Here is a 10,167-nt window from a genome sequence, read left to right as displayed (position 1 = left end):
ATATCTTTTAGACTTGATGAATTAAATATAAATTCAGAACATATTTAAAACATACTGTTGTATCTCCCGCCTAAGTTGAAAGTACCTCGTCATTTTGGAAACCATATTACCTTCTCAAATATAATTACATCTATTCATAGCAAACAAAGACAAGGGCAAATTTGTATTTAACTTGAGGAACTTGGGTATTATCTCCACGGACAACAAAAGCAGAGATTAAAATTTCGATGTTTCAGGATTTTTTACAAACTACACATCTTGCAAAATATGTGGATTGAACACGTGCAGATTGAATTTCAACCGGACCAATGAATCTAATCTACAATAATTTGTGATTAAATCTTATACAGTGAGTGTCGCATAAATAATACAAAATAGAGTTCAAATATCATTAGTCTTTCCAAAATATAAAATAAAATTTTTAAAAATATTCATTTGAATAGATATAAGAGCTCTCCATGACCCAGAGGCTTCATTCGATAACATGTTTCAGCAACTAGCAACCCAACAACCAAATATGATTCGCTTTAAAACCACATTTAAAATTTAAAATGAAGACCTACACTGAATATTGTCCTGAAAAAAGACATGGTAAAAGAAAGGAGGAATACATAACTGCGCACGCAAGCATATAAGAAATATAAGCACGTGCAAATAATTTTTTTTTTTTGGGAAATTAAATGAATGGCTGGATTTGAGTTACCAAGCCTCATTACAATACTCTTTTGCAGTCGATAACAAGCTACGAGCCCTCTCATCCCGAGGGAGCAGGAGCATCACCGAGATACTCACTAATGGCCTTCATGTCCTACAAAGTCGAAAACTTTAATCAGAATCAATATGGCCCAGCGGGAGATGTTAAAAAGAAAGGGAATTGAGACCAGATCTAGTCTATGCTACGCAAAAGAAATACCCTCAAATAGCATACATAGTTGAATGACTAGATGTCTGTATATATCTTGGTGTATCCAACAATGTATGCCTCATTGGGAGTGTTTACCATGTAGCTCAGAACAAACCTTGAGCTACATGCCCTTGGAGAGGGGGTTAGTGTTCAATGCACTCAATTACCCCATTCTATGTCCTTTCTTCTTCCAGGAGAATATGGACCCCCAGAATGATAGCTGGATTGAGGAGTTTGAACATTTAAATGACCCCACTCGTTGCCACGAAAAGGCACGGTTGGTTATGCCGCTGAATTGGCAGCGGCCCAAAACGGCTAAGAGCATTTTGTGCCAAAGGAGGCATAAAATATGACTGCTTTGTTGCGTGAGTGATAAGGCCAAATCTTACAAAGATTTTAGGGATTTGATTTGATAATATTTGCCCTTATCTAGACTTTTTATCCTAATTATGTGCTTAATTTAATTAATAATTGTAGATTTGAATAAAAAGTGAAAAGTGTTTAAATTAGGAGATAAAATAAATTTGCTAGATTTCAAAGGAAATAAAATATTCTTATTCCTTGATGATATTGAATTTTAGGAGAAATCTATGTAAATCTTGACAAATATCTTAGCTACACTTTCTTTACTTGATATGGGCTTAAAAAGAAAAAAAGGAGAGGCCCATTGAGGAGAATAAAAGGGCAGAAGCGTACAAGAGAAGAAAGGCAGCCGAGAACAGAAGCACAGAAGGAGACGGAATAGGAGAATGGCGCGGAAGAAGAAAAAAGGGGAGGAAGAAGGAAGGCAAAACCAGCGAGGAATTCCTCACTCGCTACAAATTACAGAGAATCTCTTTCCATTCCTTCTTAATCATGTTTTCTGCATTGAATTTAAACAGTGAATTGCAATTTTATTTTAAGTTTATGGAGTAGATTTTTATAGACTAAGGCCATGATAGGGCCGAGACATATTATTTTTTTGATGTTTTGAGTTTGATTCAATTAGATTATTTATTTTATTCATTGATTGATGTCGTTTATCACGTGTTCTTTTAATCTGGCCAATTAAATAGAATATTTGTTGGTTAATCTAAAACCAAAAGGCGATAGATTAATATTTGCTTCACACATCAATCAACACATGGTTAAATTGACTAGAAATAGTATTCGATTTCAGTGTGCGACTTTAGGTTGAAAAATTGGAATTTCACAGCGATCTAATGCGGTTAAATCTAATTAAATTCAGTTAGGAATAATTGGACTGTTAGATTTAATTAGGTTTATTAATTCGAGAAATCGTTTAATAAATAATTTTGGGAATTCCGTCGTGAATTAAATAATTAATTTAATGAATATGAATTTGACACGTAGATTATAAATTGTCTCGGTACCGTTGTGCGCCTTAGTCGTTTTTAAATAATTTGAATTTTCGTCTAAATTAATAGTTTGGATTAGTTTTGCTTTAGTTAATTTATGACTTTATTAGCCTAAATTAGGAAAAATAATTCATATTCTAGTAATTAAACGTTGATCTCTGTGGGTACGATACCTGGACTCATCTCCAAATACTATCACTTGACCTAGTCCGCTTGCTAGATTTATTCCCAACCGAAATCGTCGGTCAAGTTTTTGGCGCCGTTGCCGGGGATTGAATTGTTTAATATTAGGATTTATTATTTTCTTGAGATTAGGTTTTTATTTTATTTTGTCGATTATACGCATATTAGTACGTTTGAAGTTTGTTATTTATTTTCAGGGATTATCTTACTGTGCATGAGCCGTGCTAAAGGAAGGACAGAATTGGAGCCATTTGATCCAGAGATTGAGAATACTTTTCGACGGAGACGTAGAGCACAAAGGGAGAAATCCTCAGACTTTGACGTGGAAGAACAGTTAAAACCAGAGGACGAGGTTGAAATAGCAGGGATGGAAGTAATGGACAACGAGGAAGATGATCGCACTGTCTATGATCTCACTAGACAAACCACTGGAGGTTATGGTTCTAGCATCACTCGCCCTACTGTGGAAGCAAATAATTTTGAGTTGAAGCCATCCATCATTCAAATGATATAATATCAAGTGAGATTTGGAGGATCGCAGACCGAGGATCCTAATGCACATCTGGAGGGATTTCTATCTATCTGTGACACAATCAAGTTCAATGGAGTGAGCACGGATGCCATAAGATTAAGACTATTCCCCTTCTCTTTGCATGGTGAAGCTGCAGAATGGCTTAGAGATCTACCAGCTGGTTCTATTACTACATGGAATGGTTTGGTGGAAATGTTCATGAATCAATATTTTTCACCCACCAAGCTAGCACAACTGCGTATGGATATATCATCTTTTTGCCAGAAGGATGGGGAGACATTACATACAGGTTGGGGAAGATTTAGAAAGATGTTGAGAAGGTGTCCTCAACATGGTTTCTCTTCATCTGAACAAGTTCAAATTTTCTATAATGGAGTAGATCCTTCTGTGCGTTCCATGCTAGATGCGGCAGCCAATGGTAGCTTATACAGGAAGACTCTACGAGTTGCACTTGAAATAATTTCAAATATGGCTGAAAATAGTGCGGGTTGGACAGATATTAAACGAGAAAAGAAGGCTGTAGTTCTTGAAATGGATGTGTTGAATGCACTTACTGCTAAGATTGATGGGTTGGCCCATCAATTCTCTCAGCTGAAATCAAATCAAGCAAATCAGGTCCAAGGAATAGTCATCGAGGAACAACCCATTTTTGATGAAGAAGCAGTGAGCTTTGTGGGGAATCAATGGAGACAGCAATCCAATCCATACAGTTCCACATACAATCCAGGATGGAAGCATCACCCTAATTTGTCTTGGAAGAATACGGAGAATTCCCTTAATCCAACACATATTCCTCCACTGCCCATTCCTCAACAAGTGAGACAACAAGGATTATTGGTACCTGCAGCACCTCCAGGATTCAAGCAATAAGATCAACGACCAATTTATGAGGATTTTATGATGAAACATATTGTGGGAATGGAGACGAGACTGCAGAATCATGATGCTATCTTACGAAGGTTGGATGCTCAAATGGGTCAAATAGCCAATCAATTAGCAAATCGACCCCTTGGAACACTACCAAGTGATACTGAGAAAAATCCGAAAGGAGTGAATGCAGTGAGTACAGTGATCAAGGCCGAGGAAGAGGAACCAAAGAGGCAGAATTCTACAGATATGGAGGCAAAGAATGATGGAGGAATGAAACCAAAAATGGAAGATGCTAAGGAACAGAACACTCAGACTACACGGAAGACAGGTAAGAAAGGTAAGGAGTTTGATTCTAATGATAATATTGATATTAATACACTTCCTTTCCCTCAAAGAGCAAGGCAACTACAATTGGATCAACAATTTTCAAAATTTCTTGAAGTTTTTAAGAAATTGCACATAAATATTCCTTTTGTAGAGGCTTTGGCTCAAATGCCTTCTTATGCTAAATTCTTGAAAGATATTTTGACTAAAAAGAGGAAACTTGTTGATTTTGAAACTGTTAAGCTTTCTGAGGAATGTTCAGCTATTTTGCAAAATAAATTACCTCCAAAGCTTAAGGATCCAGGTATTTTCTCCATTCCTTGCACTATAGGTAATTCTAATTTTAACAAAGCATTGTGTGATCTTGGTGCTAGCATAAATCTTATGCCTTATTCCTGCTTTGAGAAATTGGGGATTGGAGAAGTTAAACCAACCACTATTTTCCTTCAACTTGCTGATAGATCTATTAAATATCCTAGAGGGGTAATAGAGGATGTTTTGGTTAAGGTTGATAAATTTATATTTCCAGTTGACTTTGTTGTGCTAGACATGGAGGAGGATCGTGAGATCCCCCTAATTTTAGGTCGTCCTTTCTTAGCTACTGGAAGAGCTCTCATAGATGTGCAAAAAGGTGAGTTAGTTTTGAGGTTGAATGATGAGAAGGTAACTTTTAATGTTTTTCATAGTATGAAATATCCTGGATCTTCTGATTGTTATAGAATAGATGCTATTGATGATATTGTTGAGTGTAGTGTGCAGGATACTTTGATTGAAGACCCACTGGAAAAGCTTTTGGTTAGCTCAAAGTCCACGGAATCCAGCAGAGAAGAAGTGGAGGAATGTATGAACTACTTGGAGGGATCAAAGCATTTGCCAAGATCGGTGAATTCGAAGATTGGGGAGCTTGGACATATTCCAAAATCACTTAAACCTTCCATAGAAGAAGCCCCATTCCTCGAACTCAAACCACTTCCTCCTCATTTAAAATATTTATTTTTGAAGGAAGAAGATAAACAGCAGTAATTGTTTCTTCTTCCTTGACAGGTGATGAGGAAGGTAAGCTCTTGAGAGTGCTGAAGGATCACATATATGCCATTGGATGAAGCATAGCTGACATCAAGGGAATAAATTCATCCATGTGCATGCACAAAATTTTAATGGAGAAGAAGCACTCTCCCACCACTCAACCTCAAAGGAGATTGAATCCAGCTATGCAAGAGGTCGTCAAAAAGGAGGTAATCAAACTCCTTGATGCAGGTATGATCTTTCCTATATCCGATAGCAAGTGGGTAAGTCCTGTGCATGTTGTTCCTAAGAAAGGGGGAATCACTGTTGTTGAAAATGAAAATAACGAATTAATCCCCACTAGAACTGTGACTGGGTGGCGTGTTTGTATTGATTATCGCAAATTGAATGATGCCACAAGAAAAGATCACTTCCCCTTACCTTTTGTTGATCAAATGTTAGAGCGTTTGGCAGGTCATGCTTTCTATTGTTTTTTAGATGGTTATTCTTGATATATGCAAATCCCCATAGACCCCGAAGATCAAGATAAGACCACTTTTACTTGTCCCTATGGTACATTTGCTTATAAAAGAATGTCATTTGGTTTGTGTAATGCTCCCGCTACTTTTCAACGTTGTATGATGTCGATTTTTCATGATATGGTTGAAAAGTATATTGAGGTCTTCATGGATGACTTTTCTGTTTTTGGTTCTTCCTTCGACTCTTGTTTGATTAATTTGTCAAAAGTGCTAAAGAGATGTGAAGAAACGAATCTTGTACTTAACTGGGAGAAATGTCATTTCATGGTAAAGGAAGGAATTGTCCTTGGTCACAAAATTTCTGAAAAAGGTATTGAAGTGGATAGAGCTAAGGTAGAGATCATAGAAAAGCTTCCTCCTCCCACTAATGTCAAAGGAATTCGTAGCTTTATTGGGCATGCAGGTTTTTATAGGCGATTTATCAAGGATTTATCGAGTATTACTAAGCCTTTAACTAATTTGCTAATGAAAGATGTTCCTTTTGTTTTTTCTGAGGATTGTTTACAAGCTTTTCAGGTATTAAAGCAAAAGTTGACCACCACGCCAATCATTGTCGCACCAGATTGGAATCTACCTTTTGAACTCATGTGTGACGCAAGTGATATTGCTTTAGGGGCTGTTTTGGGGCAAAAGAGAGACAAATTCTTGCATGTAATCTACTATGCAAGCATGAAACTTTCAGGAGCTCAATTGAACTACTCCACCACAGAAAAAGAGTTGTTGGCTGTTGTTTTTTCTTTGGACAAGTTTCGGCCATACCTTGTAGGGAGTAAAGTGATAGTCCACACGGATCATTCAGCTTTGAAGTATCTCTTAAACAAGAAGGATGCCAAGCCAAGATTGATAAGATGGATCCTTCTACTGCAAGAATTTGACATAGAGATCGTGAATCGCAAGGGGACTGAAAACCAAGTTGCTGATCATCTATCGAGATTGGAGAAGCCCAAGGAAGGTAATTATGTAATTAGATATGAATTCTCTGACGAGAAACTTTATGGCATCTCTAATTTACCATGGTATGCTGATTTTGTCAATTATTTGTCATGCAAATTTATTCCTTCTCATCTTACATATCAGCAGAAAAAGAAGTTCTTTTCAGATTTAAAATATTATCTTTGGGAAGATCCTCTTTTGTTTAGAATTTGTGCAGATGGCATTATTCGTAGGTGTATTCCAGCGGAAGAGGTAAGTTCTATACTTTCTCATTGTCATAGTGGTCCAACTGGAGGACATTTTGGGGCAAGTAAAACGGCCACAAAAATCTTTCAAGCTGGATTCTACTGGCCTACACTGTTCAAGGATGCACACACTTATGTTTTGAATTGCAATGAATGCCAACGTGTTGGTAATATTTCAAGGAGACACGAAATGCCATTGAATAATATTTTAGTCTGTGAATTGTTTGATGTGTGAGGAATTGATTTTATGGGGCCATTTCCAGATTGCTTAGGAAATAAATATATTTTGGTGGCTGTGGATTACGTATCCAAGTGGGTGGAAGCAAGTGGTTGTAGAACCAATGACTCTAAGGTTGTAATCCAATTTTTAAAGAAAAATATTTTTGCAAGATTTGGCACACCTAGAGCCATTATTAGCGATGGGAGAACACATTTTTGTAATCGCAATTTTGAATCTCTTTTGGCTAAATATGGGGTCACGCACAAGGTGGAAACACCTTATCATCCTCAAACTAGTGGTCAAGTAGAAGTGTCAAATAGGGAGATTAAGAAAATTCTTGAGAAGACCGTTGGATCTTCGAGGAAAGAATGGGCTAGTAAATTGGATGATGTGTTGTGGGCATATAGAACAGCATTTAAAACCCCTATAGGAACTTCCCCTTTTCGTTTGGTCTATGGAAAAGCTTGTCACCTCCCTGTTGAACTAGAGCATAGGGCATTATGGGCTACCAAATTTTTGAACTTTGATGTGCAAGCTACAGGTTATCATCGTCTTCTACAACTCAATGAGCTGGAGGAATTTCGTCTTGATGCATATGAGAATGCGAAAATCTACAAGGAAAAGACAAAGAAGTGGCATGATGCAAGGATCGTGCACAGGGAATTTGAGTCTGGACAAAAAGTTCTTCTTTATAACTCTCGTTTGAAACTCATGCCAGGTAAACTTCGCTCCAAATGGTCCGGGCCTTTTACTGTTACTGAAGTTTTTCCCTTTGGTGTTGTAGAAATCCGTGGAGATTCTTGAAATCCCTTTAAGGTGAATGGACGTCGACTGAAAATTTTTCATGAAGGAATTGTGGAGCAAGAGGAGCCGAGTACTCCTTTGCACGATCCAACCTAATCTATAAAGGGAGTTGTCTAGCTATAGACAAGAAATTTAGCGCTTGCTGGGAGGCAACCCAGTGATTTATTTTATATTGTTTCATTTTATTTTTTTATTTTTTTACTTTTTCATTCTATTAGGTTAATTTTCTGTGATTTTGGTGTGTTTAGGGAATATTGGAATGAAGGAATATGATTTAGATTCTGGAAAAGCTAAACTGTTGAAATAAAAAATTTCCAGCACTGAGGAATTCTACCATCCCCATGTAACAGTCCATGGAATTTAAAGCAACACTGTCAGGGAAGTGTTCTCTTGCTATTCTGCATCCAACTTTTATATTCTTTTTGAATGACATGACACTGAGGGCAGTGTAAATCTAAAGTGTGGGGGGGGGGGGATTTGATTTGTGTTTGTTTCACGTCACCACACTTAGCATGTGCTTCAATGTTTAATCCTCGAGCAAGAAATTTTTTTTTTGGTTATTCTTTGAGAAACTGCACTTGTGATTACATGACACACTAATTGACTTCCTAGATTTTTTATCACTCGAGAGATTGAATCACACCTAGAATTGATTGAGATGAGCTGTAGTTGTAGCCGAAGGATTTGAGCACAAACTAGTTTTGTATCATGTTTTGAGACATCATCTATGCACTTTGAGTCATACTTATATGAATTAATAGTGAATTAGCAAGAGGCGAGCTCATGAAAAAAAAAATGAAAAAAAAAATAGAAAGAAAAGAAACAATCTAGAACTTGTCTGATTATCTTTCGAGGCGAAAATACGGAGGAGAATGACTTAGGGATGATTTAGGCGATCTTTGGACCGTTTGAGCCTTTCGAGCCTACCTAATCCATCATTCAAATCCCTAGTATTCCCTTTTGAGCCTAATAAATCGAATGGAGTGTGTCAAAGACATACAATTAGCCACCATTCGTATTCCTTCAAAAGCCCACATCAACTACCCAATTTTAGCTCATACACTATTCCTCTACCTTAATTTTGAGAGAAATAAACTTTTTAGCGCTTTAAAATTTTCAATAACTCTCATGTGTTGATAATTGATAAGAAAAATTGGAGGAGTTTGAAAAAAAATCATGAAGAATGAGAAAGGGATTGATGAAAAGATACATAATGAAAAAGAAAGGAAGGAGGAATATTGATGTGGTGATTGAAAAAACCTAAAAGGGAATGTTGTTGAATATCGAAAAAAATATGGGGAAATATAAATGAAAGTACAAGGAAGATAAAAAAGTTAGGTGGATAAATGGTGAAATTCCATAAGGAAAGGAAGATAAGAGATGAAGGAGTGCGGTGTATGATTAAATTGTTTATTTTCTCTCATTTTGAATCTCCCTACCTTTATTGTAGCCGTGAGCCATGGCCTAACGTTATAAGCTTAAAAAGACATATTGACCGGGTCATATTCTTCCAACATTTAGTGGAGAAAGATATGAAAGATAAGCTTATGGAGAGTTTCTTTATTTAAAAAAAAAAATACAGAAAATATGAGCATTCCTTGAACTAAAACACTTTTGAGGAATATGAGTTTTGACTTCCACACTACACACGTCTCATTATCTTGATCTTTTCTAGTGAATGCTTGAGTTTTAAAGTTGCAACGAAAGTGAATTTTACGATTTTCGAAGTGTGATCTTTTGATTGAGTTTGACGGAGTTTGGTAGGTTGAAAAGTGTTGATTGTGTCATTTGTTGTGGTGAATCATTTAATATTCCTCGGTTATATTTTTATTCTCTAATTTGCTCGAAGACGAACAAAGGCTTAAGTGTGGGGGGATTGATAAGGCCAAATCTTACAAAGATTTTAGGGATTTGATTTGATAATATTTGCCCTTATCTAGACTTTTTATCCTAATTATGTGCTTAATTTAATTAATAATTGTAGATTTGAATAAAAAGTGAAAAATGTTTAAATTAGGAGATAAAATAAATTTGCTAGATTTCAAAGGAAATAAAATATTCTTATTCCTTGATGATATTGAATTTTTGGAGAAATCTATGTAAATCTTGACAAATATCTTATCTACACTTTCTTTACTTGATATGGGCTTAAAAAGAAAAAAAGGAGAGGCCCATTGAGGAGAATAAAAGGGCAGAAGCGTACAAGAGAAGAAAGGCAGCCGAGAACAGAAGCACAGAAGGAGACGGAAT

Source organism: Primulina tabacum, chromosome 14 (assembly GCF_025594145.1).
Source record: "Primulina tabacum isolate GXHZ01 chromosome 14, ASM2559414v2, whole genome shotgun sequence".
In the NCBI taxonomy this organism is placed as follows: Eukaryota; Viridiplantae; Streptophyta; class Magnoliopsida; order Lamiales; family Gesneriaceae; genus Primulina; species Primulina tabacum.
This window is presented reverse-complemented; position numbering follows the sequence as displayed.